This window comes from Paroedura picta, chromosome 6 (assembly GCF_049243985.1).
Source record: "Paroedura picta isolate Pp20150507F chromosome 6, Ppicta_v3.0, whole genome shotgun sequence".
Taxonomy (NCBI): Eukaryota; Metazoa; Chordata; class Lepidosauria; order Squamata; family Gekkonidae; genus Paroedura; species Paroedura picta.
In genome coordinates this window covers 27,924,128-27,945,432 of record NC_135374.1, presented here as the reverse complement: position 1 = coordinate 27,945,432, position 21,305 = coordinate 27,924,128, and the positions used below count along the sequence as shown (strand labels likewise).

The window sequence follows — 21,305 nt, the reverse complement described above, 5'->3', positions numbered from 1 at the left end:
ATGGAATCTTTACATGATTGCATATTCATAGCACAACTCCTTTTGGTGTAGTAGGTTTAGTCAATGCACATAAGCATTCTTCCACTTTGGTAACCTTGGCGGAGGGGGGCTGGAAACACAGGCCCACCTCAAAATTTGTACCAATACATATTGGTACATACATCAGTATCAAAACATACATCAAAAACAACCATTTTTATTTTGCATTCCAGTATGTTCCAGCACTCCTTGGACTATACTGAGGATGGAAGATGGGGCTAGTAGAGAGAACCTTCATGCCATAGCATCCGCATGGCTAATTTTTGCTCAGAACTGGAAGAAGAAAATAACCCCAAAGAAGAAGCATTGATTTAAAAATTAGCAGAATGTATTTGGTTATGCCTACTAACTTGTCTGCTACGTGGCCAAGTGTCTGATAACTTTGGAAAATGGAATGCTCTTCTATCTAAAATGAGAAATTAATTTCAAGCTTGTATTGCTGATATTTTTATGGTAGCTATGTGACTTGTATTTTAGAACGTGGCATGTATCTGTTTGACTTCTAATTTTGTTTATTTTTTAATTAAAATGAACATTATAGAAAAAAAGAATAGTGAAATCCTGAACAGAATTACACTCTTCAGTGGGCTCAGAAGGACATAAACCTGTTTTGGATCGCCATTTTTTGCTTAGCAAAATTCAGCAAAGCATTAACCAAGAAAGGCTCTGATGATGTTAGGGCATGTCCCACAATGCGCTCTTTTGGGCAAGCAACATGACTGGTCCACAAGAGAAGCGGTACTTAAACAAAACTGGAGGTAATTTATTGTAATGAGAGTTACTTGCTGGGTCCTCTCAACCTTTTTTGGCCATAGCCTCTTTAGGAGCTCTTTACAGGTTCCAGGGACCCCTGCAGTAGGCTGGCTGCATGCACAATGAGCACGGCTTTAAAAAGGCCTAAGCTAAGAGTCAGCTAACGACACTCAACATCCCTTATCTTATATATATGCGAGAGATTTCTAGAACTTTCAGCCAAGCACAGCATGTGTATTCATTTTTTCCCCTTGGATACCTTAATTCAAGCACACACAAAAGACCGGATTGCTTGATTTCTCTTTCTTTCCCTTGACAAAGGTCAAACCTTCTAGCAATTATGTCATAACAAAAAAGGTATTTAATCAATTCTGGTACCAGGGCCCCCCATAAACCCTTGGGGTTTCCCTTCTCACATTTTTCACTCTGTGGCTCCCATCAGATGTGGGTCATATGGCCCCCTGGGAACGGCTGATCAGGGACCCCCTGGGAACGGCTGATCATGCTGAGAACGGCTGATCAGAGATTTAAATGCATTTGAGCTGTTTTGAGACTGGCATTCTTGGTTTTCACCTGGTTATAAAACACTTTGCAGACCTATCTGGCAAAAATGCAGGTAAAACATAACAAAACAAACAACAATGATAATTGCAAACACCTCCCTGGCTTTTCAGCTTTAGGTTTTAATGGATGATGTCACTTTGCTCTTCTTAATTTTCAAAGCAACAATGAGAACGAGGAAGATGGGAAAGCCAATCGTTTGACAAAACTCTAAACTGGCTTGCTTCCAACTTGGACTAATGCCGTTGCTTGTGAATGTGAGGCTATTTCATTGATGACTGACGGGGGGGGGGGGGGGATCAGAATCTAATGTTCTTTGGAGTGTCAATCAGCATTTTTCCTTCTGCAAATCTGACTTTCCCATGGACACTGCTATATTCTTAGTTGCTTGTTTTGTTTTCCATTTGGCAGATCACAAGCTCAAGCCTATCGTAAGGAAAAACACAGGCTTCTCTCTCTTTGCTATCTCTGCTCCATGTCAGACCAGGTAGAGCTTATCATTTCCTCTCTACTACACACACCAGCACATATTCATTTCCTGCTAGTCAGCTCTATGTTACTGGCAGACATTGTTTGAGAGGCCTCTCTCTCTTGAACACAGCAGTAGCCTGGCTGAACAGGGCTTCCTGTTGATGTCAGGCCACACTTCCTCTTAAAGCAGTGGGACTTCCTGTTAGCATATGTAACCTTTTCCATGAGGGCTATTTGCCTCCATCCATAAATAAATAAAGCAAGAAGAAGCCAGAGAACTAGGACTGGGGATAGCAGGGCAACCCAGGGCCTCCTTTGTTTTGCTTGCTCTCCCAGGAGGAATCTGGTACTCACTGATCACATACCTGTAACAACGGAGTTAAGTTTTTGAGAAGCCAGGTTTGACAAATCATTTCCTGAACATCAAAGACCAGAAAAGATTAGGGATTTCCCACCACTGTGTGGCTTTAACAGTGCTATTTCCTAGCTGTGTTTTTCACCTGTCTGATTTATCAGGAAGTTGGTTTATAAGCACTGCAGTTGGGGAAGCTAGTGTGCATGGTTGTCTGGGAGGAATTGGGATAGGGACATGGATGTAGATGTTAGGCATGCACTTAGAAAAGAATGCACAATAATGAAAGCAGGCAGTTCATGCATAATCTTTGACAGGTGTTGTTGTTGTTGTTGTTGTTGTTGTTAGGTGCAAAGTCGTGTCCGACCCATCGCAACCCCATTGACAATGATCCTCCAGGCCTTCCTGTCCTCTACCATTGACAGGTATACTATCACCCAAAATGTATTCATTGCGGTTAGAGTGCCTACGGCAGGCTTTCTCAGCCAAGATTTCATAAAACCCTGGGGATTATTGATGGCCCTGGAAGGGTTTCCTGAATGCGTGGGAGTTAATTTTTATATATACATTAAATTTGTTAAACATGTATCGGGTAATATGATCACATATGGTCATCTTGACCCACCCACCTCTCTCAAAATGGCCAATGATGGGCCTCGAGGGGGTTGGAAGGGAAGGGCCCCCAGGTGGGCATATACACAGCTCTGCTTCCCAACCGTATTCTGCACCATCATGTCATTTCTGGGGTTTCTCTAAGCCTCAAAAATGTTTTAGGAGGTTATCAGTGGTAAAAAGACTGGCCCTTCAGTAGCCCTTTAGTAGCAGCAGTCCAGTGATCAAACATGAGCACATGAAGATGCCTTATGCTGAATCAGATCACCGGTCTCGTATGGTCAGTATTGCCCACTCTGACTGACAACAGCTCTCCAGGGTCTCAGGTAGAGGTACTTCTTGGCACACAAGCATCAAGCACCAAGGACTCCAACCACGGCTAGCCTGATATCAGAAGAAATGACATTACAGATGTCTTCAGGCCCAGTGGCTTCATCTCTATCACTTTGTATAACCCAAGTAACAACACACACATCATCTCAGTACCTTTTGATGATTTTTAGACCAATGCAGAAACTTACCAAACCTGTCAACCAGAGGTAAACATGGGTACACACACCAAACAGTGATCCTGTTTCATAGAGTCATAGATTTGGACGGGGCTGTACAGGCCATCTAGTTCAACCTCCTGCTCAATGCAGGATCAGACTAAAGCACCCATGATAAGTATCTGTCCAGTTGCTGTTTAAAGACTGCCATTGAGGGGGAGCTCACTGCCCACTTAGGCAGCCTCTTCCACTGCTGAACTACTCTGACTGTGAAATATCTTTCTTGATATCTAACTAGTACACATAGTTTAAACTCATTACTGAGGGTCCTATCCTCTGCTGCCAACAGGAACCCTTCTGTGCCCTCCTCCAAGTGCCAACTTTTCAAGTACTTAAAGAGAGCAATCTCAACCTCCTTCACACTGAACATTCCCATTTCAGCCTTTCTTCATAGGGCTTGGTCCCCAGGCCTCAGATCATCCTCATTGCTCTCCTCTGCACCCTCTCAGTTCTGCCCACTTGCTCTTTCAGAATGGGGGGGCGAGTGTATTTTCTGTTTCCAACACTACATGAACCTGCTATATCATCCAGTGCCTTTAACAGAGCAAAGCTGCAGTTGAAGAAAGGGATGACTTGAAATTGCTAAAACAACTGACGTGGCCCATTGAAGCAGGCAAGGCCAGGTAGGAAGTCCACATGACTAATGGCTTATCCCAGATTGGGGAAAGTAAGAGTATCCAATTACTACCAATAGGACTGCTGTTCATTGTGTGAACAAAAGTGGACAAGGAAATCAATCATAAAGTGCAAGCTAAATTGAAAGAGGCAACTGGGATGCTGGGTATGGATGCAAACAATACATCACTTTTCATGCTAACTGAATTAGAAGTAGTTCTGAAAGCTTCGAGAGCCTGAAAGGGCACAAGCACCTGATAAAATCCACTGCAAGTTCCTTTATCATCTTCAGCCTTATGTCAAAACCCACTTGCATTTCCCTTGCTTCCTTAATAGCTGCTCTCGGATTACTGTATTACTGATAATATTTGTTAGAAAGGCACAATTGATTGGAGTGCCAGGCGATCCTTTAGGCGCCGCAAAAAGCTATTCTATGGAAATGATATGAATTTTTTTTAATGCGCCCATTAAATTCAAGAGAAGTATTTGTCATTCTGAGTTTCCCCAATCCTTCCTCTGCAAGAAGCAACAGGGAAAGTCTGAGTGTGACGATATCAAGTCATGATTTGTTTTACTACACTTCAGCACAGAGGTGGTGCAAGTCCTTCTGAACTGCCCTGTATCCTCAGGCTAACCTGGATAGCCCAGCTTGATGTTGTCAGATCTCAGAAGCTAAGCAGGGTTTGCTTTAACTAGTATTTGGAAGGGAGACCACCAAGAAATACCAGGGCCATGATGTGGAGGAAGACAATGGCAAGCTTCCTCTGAACATCTCTTGCCTTGAAAACCCTACCAGGTCACCATCACCACTCCCACCATTATTTTGGAGAATATGGGATCCTGCAAATCTTCATAAGATTCAGGAAGTTAACTTGCTACTGGCTTACATAACTGCTGACTGCATGTAAGCCATATGAAAATTCTAGATGTTCCAGTTTGCTGTCTATTATGTGCAAAATTCAGCCTTTGATCTTTATGCCACTGTAAAAAAAGTTTATCTTTTTAAAATAATATTTTTATTTTTAAAACATAACATAAAAGGGATACAAAAAGGGATTATGTAACTGATTATATGTAACAAAATAACTGAAGAGTGATGTAGACAAACTGGAGCGAATCCAGAGGAGGGCTATAAAGATGGTGACAGGTTTGGAGACCAAAACATATGAGGAAAGGTTGAGGGACCTTGGTCTGTTTAGCCTGGAGAGAAGACGACTAAGAGGTGATATGATAACCATCTTCAAATACTTGAAGGGCTGTCACATAGAATAGCGATCCCCAACCTGTGGGCTGCAGACCACATGTGGTCCATCGACTAATTGGAGGTGGGCCACGGACGCCTTCTCCCCTCCCCCTGGCCCTTTACTTCATCCCCCCCGGCCCTTTACAACACACTTCGGGTGTCATTGTCTCCCATCACTCCCAGATAGGACTATCTCGTTGCAGAGAAACAAGCTCAGGATTCCCATTGATTTGTCATTGTCATGAGTTAAAATTTCCATGAAAATAAAATGTTCCTTATGTTCATTGTTGTGGCATGTCTGTATCTTATTTTGAAGGGATATTTAAACATTACCATAGCGATCAGAGAGTGTTAGGGCAGTGGTTGAGAGTAGAGGAGTAAACTACCCCCCCACCCCACCGGGCCTCAGTAAAATTGTCAAGCATTGAGTGGTCTCCGGTGATAAAAAGGTTGGGGACCACTGACATAGAGGATGGAACAGAGTTCTTTTCTGTTGCCCCAGAGGGTTGGACCAGAACCAGTGGGTTGAAATTAATTTAAAATAATTTTTGGCTAAACAGCCGGAAGAAGTTCCTGACAGAGTGGTTTCTCAGTGGAACAGGCTTGCTCAAGAGGTGATGGGTTCTCCTTTTTTGAAAGTTTTTAAGCAGAGGCTAGATATTCATCTGACAAAAATGCTGTTTTTATGAACTTAGGCAGACTGTGAGTAGGTGGGCAGGAAGGGATTTGCCAGTGTTTGACTCTTGTGGCCCTTCCTTGAATACCCAGAGAATTGCTGATTGCTATTGTGGGATGGTAGGTGAATTTCTTCCAGGCTAGGCTGGATTCTGGAGATTTTTGGTGGAGGGATCACTTCGACATGAAACTGGGGTCACTGTGGGTGGGCAGGTTGTTGTGAGTTGGACTACATGACTTTAGAGGTACCTTCCAACTCTACGATTCTATAATTCTATATTACTAGGTCCATGGAACAGAAAATATTTCTTCCCAACATCCCTTTCATTATATTTTTAAGGACATTTTCTATAAAATACTATAGTCCTTACTTCAAACATTTTAAATTTCAAATTTCATAATTGATGTATTTTACACCTATATTACTAATTTCGTCATTACTATATATGAAGAATATATATACATTTGTTAAGCATTAATCAGGTGATATGGTAATGTTGAGCCATCACTCCCTCCTGAAATGGCCAATGATCTATCTATCTGTCTGTCTGTCTGTCTGTCTGTCTGTCTGTCTGTCTGTCTGTCCCACCCATTTCTTTGCAGCTCTGGGTGGTTTACATTGAACATTATATAATACAAATTACATGGAATGGTATATAGTAACAACAGTATGTAAAATCAAATAAGGCATCAGAACATTGCAAAACCACATTATAAATGATGGGCTTGGAGGGGGTGGGAAGGGGAAGGGCCTTTGGTGGGCATGTACATAACTATGCTTCCCAACCATATTCTGCACATTCATGCCACTTCTGTGATTTCTCGAAGCCTGAAGAATGTTTCAGGTGTTCCTCAACAGTAAAAAAAGTTGAGAAAGGCTGGCTTAAGCAGTGACATTGCAAATACTGACGAACTGCTGCAGTAGAAGAAAATTGTGAATCCTGGCTAGCACAACAGATCTAGTAAAGAACTCTTGATGAATTATTATCATTTATGGTGGCCCATATTTGCTCCAGTCTCCATGGCTCCTTTGTCACAATAAAACCCACAAAATACTATGCAAGGTAACTGAAGGAGACTCTCTCTCTCTCTCTCTCTCTCTCTCTCTCTCTCTCTCTCTCTCTCTCTCTCTCCAGGTTTCCAACTTGGACTGATGTAATAAGTCTTGCATTTTACTACTTGCTCACAAGGAAAGATTTGCATCAATACATAGAATTGGAACATAATTTTATGCAACAGCCCTAATCCTGCTTCATAATGTGGGAAGTGGCTTGGCAGTGGTTCTTTTTCTTTCTCATCAAACATAACACAAGGAAGCAAAATAATAAAACTGGCTGCTTGCTAGCATTCAACATCACCCACCCTATGACATTCAGTATGTTTTAGCAGTTAGAGCTTCAGAGTAGAGTCTGTGGAATCCAGGTTCAGATCTCCATCTTGCTGCAGAAGCTCGGGGGATAATTTTTGACCTGTCACAGACTTTCAGCATACCCACCTCACAGGGTTGTTGTGTAGATCAGTGGTCCCCAACCTTTATTAGGCTGGGGACCGGCAGGGAATCGGGCTGCGCCCGCGGGGACCGCGCCCGCGCTGGCCACACCCGCGGATCGGGCCGCGCCTGCGAGCCACGCCCGCGGATCGGGCCGCGCCCGGAAGCCACACCCGCGGATCGGGCCGCGCCTGCGAGCCACGCCCGCGGATCGGGCCGCGCGGGCGCGGCCTGCACGGGCGCAGCCCGGCCCTGATTCCCTCTCCCCGCCCTCCCGCAGTAAGTAGCTTCCCGGGCCGCAAGCTTGCGGCCGGGGAAGTTTTTTACTGCGGGGGGGGGCGGGGAGAGGGAGCTGCGGCCCGGCGCCATGGCCTTCGCGGCCCGGCGCCGGGCCACGGCCCGCAGGTTGGGGACCACTGGTGTAGATGAGGTGGAGGATAAGAGAAGCTCCTTTGCTCTGTCGTGGGGAGAAAGACTGTCATTTTCTTAAGTAGAATCTGTGGGGGAAGGGGAGGAGATGGAAGATACACTGGCTGTTGGGCTGGAACAAGATAGGGTTGCCAACTTCAGTTTGGGATATTCCTGGAGATTCAAGGGAAGGAGTTTGGGGAGGGAATTCGTAAGCCTCCATCGTCTCAAGCAGCCATTTCCTTTTGAAGAACTAGTGTTGCCAATGTCCAGGTGAGGGCTGGAGATAACCTGGAATTAAATCTGATCTCCAGATGACAGAGATCAGTTCCCCTGGAGAAAATGGCTACTTTAGAGTGTGAACTCTATGGCATTATACCCTGCTGAGGTTGCTTCCCTCCCCAAACCTCACCCTCCCAAGGCTCCTCTCCCAAATATCCTGGAATCAACCCACATGGAGCTGGCTACCCTAAGGAGAGCTGATCTCTGTAGCTGGGAGATCCACTGTGATCCCTGGTAGATCCACCACTATTGCCACTGCTACAATGTCAGCAGTTAACACCAATATTAGTCTCAGGGTCTAGCAGAACACGTATTTCTAACTGAAGTATTTGAGAAAGGAAAAGCTATCCAAATATGGGTTCAGAAAGGCAAGAAACAAAAACACCTAACTAAGACATACTTAGGACCCTAAAGGTTGGATGTCTCCACAATATGCATAATAAAATTATGCATATACAATTAAAACAATTAAAAACATGCACAAAGCCCATAGACTAGTCTTATAAAAACATAATATGCACAATACCATAGTAAACTTTAGACCTAATGCACTTTGACCCAAATTGGGTCTTCTTCAGAAGTCAAGTTATGGATAAACTGAATTGTAGATTAGGGATTCGGTTGAAAGTACATAAAGCAGCCAGTATAATTTACACTTATTTTTTAGAATAACAAAATCACTCGAACTGAAGCCAATAGAAAATCTCCATTTGTCAGATAATGGTCTCCTTCACTCAAGCTGCTGGAAAATTCTAGTGAGTGCTAATGCAGCCAGTGCATATGTGAAGGCAGATAAAAATATACACCTCAAGAGGCATGGTTCTTGATTTCATCAACATAGGGATAAGCTAACCATTTGCCCAGTAAAGTAAAGACCACAGCGGTAAAGAACATAGCACATTCTGGCAAGGGCTCATGGGAATTGCAGTCCCCAGTCATCTGAGAGCCACAGTTTGGCCACCCCTGGCAAAGAGATTGGGAAGATTTTTAAGAACATCACTTCCAGGGCCCATTATGCACAGCCACCGAAACGGTGATTTCAGGTCACATGGAAAACGCGGAGGGGGAAGAAGCGAAGCAAACTGGTTATGCACAGGAAGGGACACAACGGTGGCAAACCCCAGAGTAAACGATTATGCATGCGGCGATCCCGGCGCCGCTTCTGGTTGCGCCCCGGTCACTGCGGTTTCTTCTGCGTTCTGCTAACGCGGCTTTTTCGGCGGCGTGCATCGAATCTGCAGCCAGTTGCGGCCGGCCGTGCGTTATCGGTGATTTTAGTCGCCACCATTCCACCCCGAATGCGTGCTAAAACCCCCATGCATAATGGGTCCAGGTGACGTTCTAGGAATCTCCCCAATTTCTATGTTCTCTACTTGGAAGTGATGTCAAGTCCTCCATGTGACTATAGAACATTTTCAGATCTCTGTGATAGAGACCATAAATACTGAGGAAATTCCTAAAGCATCTCCAGGAAGTGATATTGCATTTACCCAAAATTTACCCCATGCAACACTCCCAGAATATCCCAAGATTTGCTAGCATAGGGCTGGCAGCCCCACAGACTGATAGTCCATCTTATGACCTTTAAAACCAGTTTATCACTATTTAAGACATCCGGGAGCACAAAAACACTGAGTTATGGAACCTTACATATTCATTTTGAAAAACAGTCTACAAAATGGCCTTGCTTTGCTTTGTTTTGATGATAAACTTTATAACTAGAAGCTTAGTCTACTGTTACTTGCCTCTCTTTGTCCCCCCCCCCCCCCCCCGAGTTATCAGTTTCTGAATTGCAATGCTGGTTTGGGGAATGATCTAGCCTTCCACCTGCAGAAAAACACTCTTTACCTCAGTAAACTTTGGATTCAAACAATTCCGCATCAGTAGGCCAAATGACAAATGCACTGTCAAGCACTGTAAGGTCTGGACGAAATTGTTAACCAACCTTCTGTCCTGGTGATATCAATTCAGAATCCTGGAACAAGCACATTCTAAACTATATGGCTTTTCTTCACACATCAGTGACCCAAGCCTCATATATTTAGAACAGCCTTTCCGTATTCCGCATGGGAATTGCAGCCGCACAAGAAGGGCCGTGCAGAGCTTCCAGTCGCGCATGTAATTGCAGCTTTCCTCTAGACAGGCAGTTCGAATGGAAAATGTAAAAAGTCCCCAGCCAGCTCTCCCTCTTCGGTTAAGGTGACCAGATATCTGGCCTTGCATGGCGGGACACACCCTTCCCCTTCCCTCCAAGTCATGGAGCCCCCCTTGGCAGCAGACAGATACAGGGGCCTGCTGTCCAGGACCCCTTTGATGGATTTATTTATTTATCGTATGGTGTGTGTACTGTGGCCAGGAGATCCAAGGATTGTCCAGCAACCAGGCAAGTTGTTCTGACCAAACAGTGATATCAGGGCTCTCTCAGCCTCACCCACCTTACAGGGTGTCTGTTGTGGGGAGAGGAAAGGGAAGGTGACTGTAAACTGCTTTGAGACTCCTTCGGCTAGAGAAAAAGCAGCATATAAGAACCAACTCTTCTTCTTCTTCTTCTTCTTCTTCTTCTTCTTCTTCTATAATGAAGAGCTAGGTGGCAAAGCATTTCCTGTACTAAATGATGAGGATTCTGTAAGGAAGAGCCACAGAGTTGCCTTCAGACACCACAGAATGCTACAAGGAATGAAATCTTTGCTGCATATGCGCAGAAGGATGTCCCACGGAGGTCAATGCGTCTTGCTCCTTACTGAGTTTTAGTCTGGCAGCTTTAGGTTTGCAAAGAGATTTCAGCAACAGAGTTTCCATTCCTTGGAAGAGAAACTGCACATATACTGAAAACATCTTACAAAAATAGACCAGGAATCGCCGCAGAAACTCAAATTTTCCTTTTGCAGGCTCTCTCCGTTTTTCTCCCCCGTTATTAGCACAGATCTCTATTCTTGAATGACTTACCTCAATCCTTCTTAAACAACATACTGGCCAGGAAAAGGGTGTGGGGATTATTAGTGGAAAAATCCTTGAATCCTTTAGCCCAGTGTTCTGTACTGTCGCAGGGCGAGAGCTAAACAGGATACCCTGCTTTGTATGGAGAGGCATAAAATGCTGAAACTCCAAGGAGAAATATAAAACTGTGAAAGCAAAAAAATTGGGATGGGTGGGACAAATTGCAATGGCTGTCAAGGAGCATAAGGAACATTTAGTGCCTGTGAACATTAGGAGAAAGTTTTACACAACTGAAAAAACACACCATTGTGGTTGCGTACAACCAGCATCCCTAGGCAGGGCCAATGAAGGCAGAGTGGGAGGGAATCAAGTCCCATCCCTCATGGCAGGGTATTGGCAGAGCCTGGAGGGGCCCTGCCTCCAGGAAGGCCTTTATTAGGCATGACCCCAAGGCACTCTGGGAAAACAGGCCCGGTACTCCAAAGCAAGCAGAGGGTGGACCCAGAGTTGAGGAAAGAGGGCTAAGATGCATGAAGAGTATGCTAAGGCAGTGGACACCAACGCGCGGGCCGCGGCCTGGTGCCAGGCCGCGAAGGCCTTGGTGCCGGGCCGCAGCTCCCTCTTCCCGCCCCCCCCCCCACCGAAGCGAGAAGCTCGCCAGGCCGCGAGCAAATCAGCCGCCAAAGCAGCCGATTAGCTCGCGGCCCGGCAAGCTTCTTGTTTCGGGAGGGGGGGGGAAGAGAAGCTTGCCGGCCACTTTGGCCGGGACATGGAGCCGCGGCCGCCGGCATGGCGGCGGCGCAAATGCGCATGCGCGGACTCCCCCTCACTGGCAGTCTTCAAGCAAAGGTTGGATACACACTTTTCTTGGATGCTTTAAGATGCTTTGGGCTGATCCTGCGTTGAACAGGGGGTTGGACTAGATGGCCTGTATGGCCCCTTCCAACTCTATGATTCTTTGATTCTATGATTCTATGATTCTCTCTCTCTCTCTCTCTCTCTCTCTCTCTCTCTCTCTCTCTCTCTCTCGCATTGGTTGCAGAAAAAGGACTTTATGTTTAATGAAATTTTATATGTTAAGTCATATGAGATAAAATTGATCATATTTTAAGTCTGATAAGAAAGAACCTTTGCTTCTCTAGTCTGGCACTGAATTTAAAACCTTCTAGGTACCAGGGGAAAATGTTCGAATTTATGCAACTCTTTTGAGACATTCTGCTACTTTTATGAAATTTTATTAGACTGGTCATTTTTTTGCCATCAGATTTTAGAATTTTTAGGGGTTATTATCTTAATATTAATCTGACGTTTCTTTAATTGCTTTTCCTTTTACTATGTATGTGCTGATTTCTAATATTCTGTATAGCATTTTTATTGTATTGAATGTTGTACTGCTGTATTTATATGGAAAAGCAGGACGTAAATATTATCAATTAATATACAATAGCATAAAATTTATGACATGGTTTTATCCATCATATTCCTGAGCCCTCAACTCCCATCTTTTTTTTTACAGTAAAGACATTATTGGACTCTCAGTAGTTTGACTACACGCACCTTCTTTGGAGAGCTAAGCTGAGCGGGATCCCACGTATCTGTTCCACTAACAGTGACATTGTCCTCTGGAGTCCAACACAAGAAGGTTTCCACAGTTGCAAGAGTAGACCAAAGATCTATCCAGTCTAGTACTTAAAGGTGAAATCCTACAAAGGTCTACTCATTGAGGCAGGCTGACCGTGCAATCCTAAGGATACTTTCTTGTTAGGAAGCCTCACTGAATAGACTTGATTCTATGATTCTATGATTCTGAGCATACCTGCTTAAGATTGCTTTGAACAGTATAAAAATACACTGCTTGACAGATGTGAGTAGGATTCTAAGCCTACCTGCTTGGGACGGTTTTCTTAAAATTGCCCACCCTTGGGAGAGCACAAGCACAGCAAGATGGTGCCATCATCCCCTAGCACAGAGGTAGTCAACCTGTGGTCCTCCAGATGTCTATGGACTACAATTCCCATGAGCCCCTGCCAGCATTTGCTGGGATCATGGGAAATGTAGTCCATGGACATCTGGTGGACCACAGGTTGACTACCCCTGCGCTAGCACAGAGATTCCCAACCTCTCTGCGTACAGGCAACTTTTGAATTCTGACACAGTGTAGTGGGTGCAACCACAAAACAGCTGCCACAAACAGCTGCAGGAGGCAGAGCAGCTACAAAATGGGTGCCACAGATTACCTTCAATCATAGAGTGAAGATCCTTATACTCTACAGCCAATCAAATCTTCAAGGGCCAATCAAAAGCTTGGCTGGGCAAGAACTGCAACTGGCTCGACACACTTTCTAAAAATACCTGGTGGGTACCAGAAGAAGTGTCATGGATGCCATAGCATCCTTGGGCACCACAGTGGGCAACCCTGCCCTAGCACTTGCCACCAACTTCTGCTAATTATCTTCTGCACATGGAAGAAGCTGTTTTTTATACCCTGCTTTTTATTTCGCAGAGTGGCTTACAAAACACCTTTCCCTTCCTTTCCCCTGTGAGTTAGGTGGGACTGAGAGAGCTCTGAAAGAACTGCTTTGTGACTAGCCCAAGAACCCCTAGCTGGCTTCACTGCACCACTCTGGCTCACAAGATGCGTTTAGTTCTCCTGGCTAATAGTCACTGACAGAACAGCCTTTCATGTATCTGTTTCTTCTTAAAAAATCTTGGATACCAGCTAGACATTAGCAGCATCTCTTGTGGGAATGCATTCCATATGTTAAGTGGTGGAGCAGTATTTTTGTCAGTTTTTACACTTGATGAATCTTAAAAAGACAAGAGTCTTCCTTTCCCTCCCTTGAAAAAAAGTAAAAGAAAGCTGGAGGTAACTATGACAGAAAGCTTGAGGAGCCAAGAAATGTAGGGGTGGGAACCAGAAAATGTAAAAGGAACTTGTAGAGACATGTACCCTCCACGCCACTGGTCTTGCTGAACAGTCCTGGGCAGGGGTCACTGCCCCACTGCTGAACAAGCCAACAAATAAGTCCAGAAATGGAGCAAGAAGCCATCCCCGAGAGTGTAAAAGATAACACAACTGCAGAGGAAATCCCAGGAATTTATGAATGTGGTGTTACTGCCAGTGATCCAAGAAGGCACCATTAATCACCTCAAAGAAGCCATGTTGGCTGAGAGGATACAACAGCTCGTAAAAACACAGAGAACATCCATTATATGCTTAGTGGATGACATTTAAAGTCTGTAAAGTTTTACATTTTGTACATCTATTTTGTACGCACGGAACGGAGTCCTGAATGTGATTCTCAAGAAGAAAGTACGCTGTGCATCATCACCTTCTGGAGGAATTCAGGTGGTATTTTCTCTCCTCTTAACCAGGAGTGCCTGAATGGTTCAAAGGCAAACTGCCACTCCAGGCACAACGGGTGCAAGAAGAGTGTGCGAAGGGGGTGGGGGCATTTTAGAAATTATTTTAGACATTATTTTTTAGGTTCCCCCAAAGGTTGTCACTTAATGCCAAAGTTTTGTTATGGGAATATTTTGTAAAATGTAATAAAGGCAAAAAATCATGATGAAATATTATGGAGGAGTCAAAATTAAGGCTGGAAGTAGACATTCTGGAGAACACCCGGCTCATGGCTGTCCCTGGAAATAGTTGCCTTGCTTCTCTCCCTTGTAGCACAGAGTTGTACCAAACAGAAGACGTAACCAGAGGCGGTTTATTCTAGTAGCACATGGGTCTCGTAGTTCCAGAGGCCATGTGGTGCTGTACAGTTAGGGGCTTTCACAACTGCAATGTTAAGGGGTCTTCATACATGCTTGTGGACCTCAAAAGTTGCTTCCAAAGTTCCAACTATCCCTGGGAAGGGTGCCCCACCAAGTGACAGTGCCAGCCGTGTTCTGCCAAGGCCCCGCATATTCTTAAACAGGGGCTTCAGTGCTACAGGCCCTGCAAATCCTTAAACAGGCTGGATGTAACCTCATTGCACTTTGAGCTTCCCCACACTCTCAAGAAGCCAATGAAATAGAGTGGGGACACAAAGTATGTTAGAAAGTGCTTAGTGAGAGAGCATCTGCTAGGTACGCAGAAGATCCCAGGTTCAATTCCCAGCATCCCATCCCAAGTTAAAATAAAAAGAAAGAAGAAGTAGATGCAAAATAGTAACAAGATAGTTCTTAATCTTTACTAGGGTTGAGTGCTTTGGTGCCCAAAGCAGCCAGTCGCTCCCGGTGCAGGGGGGGGGAAGGAAGGCGTGGGCATCCGCACGCCAGCAGGCACACACACGCAGGTGTGGAGTTCTGCGCCTGCGTGTGTGCGCCTGCCAGCACTCCAATGTCCTCCCCACCCCCCACGGTCCGATCCTGGCTGTGCTGGGAGTGACTGGCCACTTCAGGCACCACAGTGCCCAACCCTAAGACCAAGGACTCTCCTTTAACCCCCAGGTGGAACTATGGTATGGGACACACTGAGCTGACCTGCAGAGGAATTGTGACACTAGCCAGAGTTGTGATATCATGTGACACTAATCATGTGACACTAGCCAGAGTTGTGATATCACTGGGGAGTTCTGCACCACATGCACACATCGAAGGACTGGTTGGAGAGGAATGGACAAGGCAGGCTGGGGCAGGCAGAAAAAAGAAACGTCATGGGAAAGCTTTCAGAGTAAGCTTCTGATTGGTGAAGACTAGTGGCTTCAGAGGGCCTCATGGCAAACAAGTATGGCTCCATCATAGACTTGGGAGTCCTGGATCTTGGGCTGAAGACCATGGCTTTACAATGATCAGACTGTTACAGGAGCTCAACTCACTTATTCCAGACTGATTAGGTAGATTAGTACTGCTACTTCTGTGTTACAGATACTGTGAGGAGGGGCTGGCCCTGAATAATAGTATTTTGACCAATGGCCACATAAAACCAAGTAATGCTGCATTAGAGGATCTGACCCTTGAAGCTGCCTTATACAGCATGGACTATTCTTACCGGGGCCATTCTGAGGAAGGTCTTTAACATCACAAACCACAAACCCTTCCCTCCCCAAACCTCACCCTATCCAGGCTCCATCCTCCAAAAATCTAAGTATTTCTACTACTCCTGGTTCACAGCTCAGTGTGCTAGCCAGTATGGTGCACCCGTTCTCATATTTGTGGTACCAATCATCTTCCCCCCTTCACTGTCACAGGTACTGGCATTTGAAGATAATAAGAGCAAAAACGATGAGGCGGAGAAAAGCAGCAAAATCTTGTATGACAAACCCTGATGATGTCTGGAAGACCAAATTTAGAAAACAGAAGGTTTTATTCTCCAGAAGAGGTTTTGAAGGCTTCAAAGTTTTCAAAATCTCCTTGGAGATGAATCAGGCAGCTGTGTCATCCCAGGGGGTTGCCAAAGATATCACAGATGAGTCGCATTAAAAGAGGAAGGCTTAAAGCAAAAGACTGCAACAAGAGTCCACAAACTGAACAAAACTGAAGACCTACAGGAAGCACCAAATGAGATCTCTGAAAAGCATTGGCACATTTGGGCTCTCAATGCAGAAAGCTCCTGGTGTAAAGAATTCTTTGCAGCACTGTCCTAAGCAGAGTTACAATCTTCTGAACTCACTTTAAACAAACTTCGAAGGGTGTAACTCTGCTTTGGATTGCATTGTATCCGGTAATTTCTGCCGTAGGACAGAAGCTGCTCATCCAATGGCTAGTGAAGAAGATACAGCAGTCACCTGGAAGAGGGCTCACGTAGGGTTGCCAGCCCCTTCCCCAGTGGAAGCAGGGATCCCCCACCACCAGGCCCTGCCCCCAGCTGCCTATCAGAGTAGAAAGAGAAGTAGAAGAGAAGTAGAAGTACAAGTAGAAAGAGAAAGAGAAAGGCCCAGGCCATGTTACCAGCATCGCAAGTGATGTCATCATGCCATTGACTTCTAAGCGATGCTCTGGTATTTGGGCTGAAACTCTGTGGTAGAAGCTGGTTTTATCATAGAGCTTTTGCTCAAATTTCAGAGCATTACCCAGAAGACACTGGCTTGATGTTGGTTCCTCTACAATCCGCTGTGGGTTGCCAGGAGAGATCTGGCACCCCTAAGCCTACCTGTCAGTGCTTCTTAGTGGCTTCCATGTGGCTGTCCACAAATTAAACTGGAGCTCTGAGCTACATTACAGGTGTCATTTCCCATAATATGCTGTTCATTTGTTCAGTCTCATCATGGTCTTTTGTCTAACTAATTTCCACATGTCCACAGCACCTGGAAAGGCTGAAAGTAATTTCCAGCCACATATCCACCACTGCTGGAAATATCTCTCTGGATTTAGTGGGACTGTCGCAAATATCAGTCGGATAGGGCCCACGATAAATAAGCTACTCCCTCCAAGCCTGCAGCAGTTTTTAGACAGTATTTTGTTCCTATATACATTAATGGACTTATCAGCACATAAAGCAATTGTAAAGGAGAGGAAGGGCAACAGTACAGTGTGTACTTCCCACTCTCGGAAATGATCTAGTCTTCCTTCCGTCTAGAAAAATCAACTACACCAGAAGATGTTCGCTGTTAACTCTTCTCAGTTTCACAATTCCACTTCATAAGAAACTAAGAGACATTTGGAATTAAGAATCAGGACAGAAATAAGCAAGCTGGCCTCTTGTTCCCACTGCACCCAGGGAGTGAGGCAATTCCCAATCTATTTAAATTGTCATCATCCAGTATAATTATACTGCTCTGGTAGCTTTAAGGGGGAAATCAGGCCCATCACTCTTCAGAAACTGCCTAGCTGTTTGCAGCCTGACAATTCTTAGGCAAGTATGTATGGCCTTTCTTCACCAGATACTGTTCTTAGAGCCTCTTCACACATTATATGAATGGCATATTTGTTCCAGCTAAGCCGGTCTGGGTTTAGGTTGTGTCTGAATGAGAAACTTCCCAAGAATTCTAGGCACCTTAGTGTGAGTCCCACGATACACAAAGGCAAGATGGTGGCGTGCAACTCACCTCACCACTCTGCTCAGCAAAGTTTGATGTCTTCCTCCAGTCTTAGTAGGAGAGAAGCTTCAAACTTTGAGAAGCAGAAGGGAAAGATTATGGTCATGAAGTTGCCAGGAGAGTGGAATTGGCTGCAGTTCTCTGTAAGGGGTTCCTTGGGTGGCAAAGCTGGGTATGTTGCTATGGAATGTGCAAAAAAGGTCTCTGTTTCTTTCCTTTCCCCTCAATCTCAATACTGTCAATCAGAGGGTTGGGTGCTTTGGCCAGCGAAGCAACTGTTCACGCCCAAAGCTGCCAGAACCTGCACACGCATGCAGCTGCGCCCATGCCGTCACCCCCCCTCCCGCACTGTAGCACTGGCTGTTTCGAGCACGAACAGTCGCTTTGGTGGCCGAAGCACCATCACTCTTAAATTATGATAGTCTCGTGGCTCTTGGAGAAAACCCTGGACTCATCCGCAAATGCCTAGGCTGAGTCAGCCTGCAGACTATGACATCTGTAGCATCAGGAACACTAAGAACACAACTGGCATATCAATAGTGGTGAAGCAGAAACAAGTGACATCACTTTGTCCTTTCTGACACAACGTTCCATACATCAACATCACTGAGACAGAATGTTGCTAATAACACTTAAAGCCTCCACACTGCAAACAAAAAAGTTATTTTTTTAAAGCTGGCATGGAGGCAGTTCCCAGCAGTTCAAGCTTGCTAAGTATATTTTTGGGGCTAAATCAGACATGAAAACAGTACAGGGAGAAACTATGTACTAATTGCCTTTTATGACCAAAGAGCCATCATGTTTTCTAAACTTTAAAAAAAAATGTGGATAAATCCTAAGGCAAATTTGAGATTTGCTTAGATAGATGGAGCAGACATTTCTTAAGACCCAGAAGAACATCCTTGGCTGGGACATCTAGAAAGAGGAGGTGGGTAACAGCCCGCCACCTCTTGAGGTGTGTCAGGGTTCCATTTTGTCCTCTTCCCAGTTCAACAGGCACACAGGTAAGCAGCAAGACTCTTCAGCAACGGACAGTCCATTAGTAGTCAGAGGACAGTTGGCTCTAATTATTCTTCTCATTTTATCCAGATCCTGCACTCTGGATGCTCTCCCAGCATCTTGCTAAATTTGGAAAGCAGATGTCTAGAAACCTACCGAGAACATGCTCATTTGGAAGCTAAATAATAATGCCTGGCCTTGCAACTTCTGAAATGAAAGGTAGGTGGAACCGATAGCATGGCAGAGATTTATAGTGCCTTCCTAAGCAAAGTTATACCCTTCCAACCCACTGAATTCAGTGCACTTGCAAGGATGACACTATGTTTGAAGTTGCACCAGTCCTGGCCTTGGGATATTCATCACAGAGCTCAGATGCCCTACATCTCCCCCCCCCCCCAAGTTTAGACTTACAGGATGCAATCATATACTTTGTGACTTCAGTTCTTGTTCCCTGTAACATCATTTATGTTGTGATAATGCTAGAGAGCTTTAGGGTGTTGTGAGATGCTTCTGACAGAAGCAGAAAATTAGGAACAACTTATTCTGGGATTCCAGCATTGGCACAATGCCTTGCAGGCTCGCTTGTTGTAACTGGTAAGCCCCTAAAGCCCGTGTTGCCCAAAGAGTTTGTCTCCACCGCCATGACTCCATGCCATCTCTAAAGTCAAACCCTAACTTCTTAAGTTGATCTTGTTTGTGCCAGAGGTTAGAGGGTGGAGAGTACTAAATGTTAAGGATTTATCATTTTAACTTTTTGTTACCAGCATGAAAACTCTAATGCAAGGCAAGGAACACATCAAATCATGAAATAAGACTAAGTTTCTGCGGGACTGTGACCACATGGGGGCGGGGGAACTGCAATGGTGCGAACCGAATCAATTTTTTTTTTAAGAGAGAAAGAGGTTAAAACCCAATCTAAGGCATATTACATCTTGAGCAAAACTCTTTTGTCCTCTGTTCCCCATCACGTTGAATAGGACTAATGAGGTTCAGCCTCAAGGGAGATTGTAAAGGCAAACTCCATAAGTTTAGAAATTCAAACTGCAACAGACTATTTTGAAAATAAGACCATTCCACATGGAGGTGCAAATCTCGTGATGCCTCCTGCTTGTAAACACATGGTTGTAAGCCACGCGTTTACACGTCTTGTCACGGGAGACCTCTCCCGCGTTTTCCATTTTCCTCATAGTGGCCTTTTGCTTCCTGATGAGGTGGCAACGCAAAACAAGCCTCAGGATGCAGACGATGTCATGTGGAGGGGGCTCTAAAATCTCCCAGTGACCAGAGGCTGTCCAGAAGCAGATTCCTCATGCAGAAACGGCTGAACTGTAGTAATAGCAAGAGAATCTCCCTGAGGTCTACTGAAACTAGTGCTTGGCCAGTATTACTGTTTGGTTGTTGTTGTTTCCTAATAATGAAAAATACTGGCTGGTACCTAAAACACTTCAATGGCTTCCTACAGCTCTGAATATAATAGACTCTCACAGCCTCATTATGTAGCCAGCAGAACCAAAAATGAAAACACAAAATGGCTTTTGGTGCAGGGAGATCTAGGCTTCCTCACCACCACCTCCACCACTATAATGTGAAAGATGCATCAGTCATGTTCCCTGGAAAAACCGCAGTCAGCAGAGGCTCTCTTGATTCAGCATCTTTGATTAAAGGGCCCACTATTCGGAGCTCTTTATTAAGACCCCCCCCAATGTGCAGATCTTTGAAGAGCAATCCTGGACAAGAGTTATGCCCCCCAAAACCACTGATTTCAGAGGGTGTACCTGTTTAGAATTGCATTGTAGGGGTGGGAGGAGGAGCTGCTTTTTAAAAAGCAGAGGCTGTGATACAGACCTTATAATTCTGTTGCTAATCCAGGAGCAACTAGTGGTTTTGTATTGATGCACTTCCTAAGCAGAGATATAACCATCAAAACCCATTCACTTCCACATGTAATTTTGTTTTGGATTTGCACTATAAATCCTCATGGTTTCCCCCCCCCCCCACCCCTTTATCTATTTTGAATAGGTCTCTAACCCCACTGAGAATCCTGAGCTTTATCAGCAATTCTAAAATAGTAGAACATGCTGCAGAGATCAATATAATGTGAAAAGATGTTGCAGAAAGTGTGTACAACAGATCACATTTAAGCATCCTCATATGTGATAGCTTCAAACAGTGGCATGAAATTGAAGAATTCTCACGATATCGCACTGTTCCAGGATTCAAACTAAAATTTTCCCAGATGGGTCTGTGTGTGGATATAATGGGAAGTTTGTTTTGCTGGGCCTTTCTGTTTCTTTGTGTTTCCCTGCATACAAAAAGCAGTATTTTGCTTCTGGAAAAATGAAACTCTTCCACT

General features: G+C 44.8%; 1 protein-coding gene and 1 long non-coding RNA gene across 2 annotated transcripts in view; one reads left to right on the top strand and one right to left on the bottom strand.

The window, feature by feature from the left end:
• ARHGAP31 (Rho GTPase activating protein 31) overlaps positions 1–21,305 on the bottom strand; it is a 106,840-nt gene that overhangs the window by 53,357 nt on the left and 32,178 nt on the right. The gene's annotated exons all lie outside the window — the stretch shown is intronic.
• Positions 15,617–21,125, top strand: LOC143840644 (uncharacterized). Its single transcript, XR_013232277.1, has 3 exons — positions 15,617–15,648; positions 19,043–19,171; positions 20,972–21,125. It is a non-coding gene; the product is annotated as an uncharacterized LOC143840644 (long non-coding RNA).